Source organism: Drosophila nasuta, chromosome X (assembly GCF_023558535.2).
Source record: "Drosophila nasuta strain 15112-1781.00 chromosome X, ASM2355853v1, whole genome shotgun sequence".
NCBI lineage: Eukaryota > Metazoa > Arthropoda > Insecta > Diptera > Drosophilidae > Drosophila > Drosophila nasuta.
In genome coordinates, this window is record NC_083459.1 from 32720365 (window position 1) to 32722840 (window position 2476).

Genomic DNA, 2476 nt, shown 5'->3' on the forward strand with positions numbered 1-2476 from the left:
GCTGTAGCTGGCGATTACGGTGGTGCGGGAGTCGGAGCGGGAATGGGAGCGGGAATGGGAGTGGGAGGAGGGAGCGGCACCCCAACGGTCGATCTCACGCAAATGGATCAGGGGAGCAGCGTTTACGGAGCTGCGGATGGCGTCGCCGAGCTACGAGCTTTGCACTTGCAACAGCAACAGCAACAACAGCAGCAGCAGCAGCATCACTTGTCGCATCTGACGGCGCATCAGCATCAGCACTCGCATCCACATTCCCATCCGCATCCGCATCATCATCCCTACGAACGTATGAATTTACTAGACCAATAAGCTCGAAAGTGTGCGCTGCGCTGAAAAGTATGCTACACAACAAATGTGACGATCTAGACCAATAAGCGCTGAAAAGTATGCTACACAAATGAGATGATCTCTTGCATCTTAAGTTAAGTCGCTACACACACACACACACACACAGACACACACACACGCACACTCGCGAAGGAGGAGGATGGAGGAGAAGAAACACGTTTTGGACAATTTGGAACCGGAGCGAAGGAAACGTTGAGCATCGCATCGATCGGATAAACTAGCTATATAGATATATAAACACACACACACATACACACACATACATATATACATACATATACTCGTATGCACTTTGGATCTCAACCTAGTGAAAACTGCAATAGCTATTTCGGCAAACACTGAGAAAACAAAAACTGAATAACGGAGAGACGAACACGAAGACGAAGACGAAGAGACGGAGAGAAACTGTTTAGGCAAATGAGAAGAAAAACTGTGATTTTTTTACAAACTTGATTATAAAACAAAACCAAAAACAAAAAAGAAAAGAAAACTAAAAAAAAGGGAATCTTTTATGAGAATGCTACACGTAGAACACATATACGAGTATATAGAGAGTAGGACACGCGGTGATTTGTTTTTTTTTTTTTTTACAAAAATCGGCAAAGCCAACTGCGGTAGCGTGTTAAATAAGCAAATTATAAGGGAGAAACTGAATCAAGGAAAGACCTGTGAAAATTTGACCCAACCGAGCGAAGCATAAAAGACTGTTACCCAAAAATAAAAACGAAACGAAATTAACAAAAAAAAAACACACACACACACATTCATACTCTCCCACCCATAACACACTGAGTATTAGCCCGATTAAAAACGCATTAAAACTGAACCCAAATACCAAATAGACGGAAAAGCGACATATATGCGCGAGAGTTATCGAACTGTAAAGATCCGATTACAACTTCATCGTCAATTTCAACCACATTCGCAGTCGCATAATATAACCACAGAGCAAGAAGAATTACTTGCTGAAGATAGGAAATAATAACAGATTGACAGATTGATCTTTCCACACACACACATATTTGACAATACTACTAGTTGAGGTGGAGAACTATCGATTTAGCCATCGATAGTGCCATCGATAGTCGCCAATAATATCGCCCAACATACACATCTTTTTTTCTGATCTGACTACAAACTTGTTAAACTGAAATCACAAAGAGTTCTAATGTTGAGGTGGAGATAGTGGACACCATCGATAGTCAATTTTAAGCCATCGATAGGATATCGATATGAGCATCGATTGCTCTCCATCTCTAACTGCTAGTTGACCGCATTCAGACAGAAAACATAAAGCAACATCAACTTGCATTCAATGTACAACAACCCAAAATACGATTGCTCGCATAATTTTTTTTAGGGTATTTTAAAAAAAAATTAATTATAAACAGAGAGGAGAGAAAACTAATAACAATGCAATGTACGAGAGAAAGCGTTCATTGAAATGAGTAGCAGGGTCTATCTAATTTTACAAACAAAAAAAAAAACAAAACAAAACAAAAAGTATATATGAAAAAAGAAAAATACCACTCATAGAGCAGTGTAAAACATAAAGTTAAGAATACGCGTATGTGTGAGTCCGTTTTTTGAAGAAGAAGAAGAAGATGAAGAATAGAAGTAATCGTAAACAAAATATAGATATGAGATATATGTGTATGTATATGTAAATGTACAATAAAACCAAACAATGTTAAGCTAAGCTATCCCCAATGCTATACATACAATGATGTACGTGTGGATGTACGTGTAAAATAGAAATACATATGTATTGCTTGTCGTACACAACTATGATGTAATCGTAAGGCGTAATAAGTATAAATCAATTTCAATTTCGATCAACTGAATTTAGTGCACAAATACTACTTACCCCAATACAAAAATCAATATGTGTATTAAGCATACTCTTAAGTGAAGTGCACACAGAAATCTGTAAAAGAAAAGAAAAGAAAATAATAATTTGTTAAAACTGTGTACATAGTTAAGGATATTTTCGTGAAGGTATAATTCATCCATACTATCAAATATACATACATATGTAGAGTACATCCTAATGATGGTCGTAATTCGTAATTCGTAATTCGCCATTCGCAATTTTCAAACTAATAATATTAATTCGAATAATGATAAT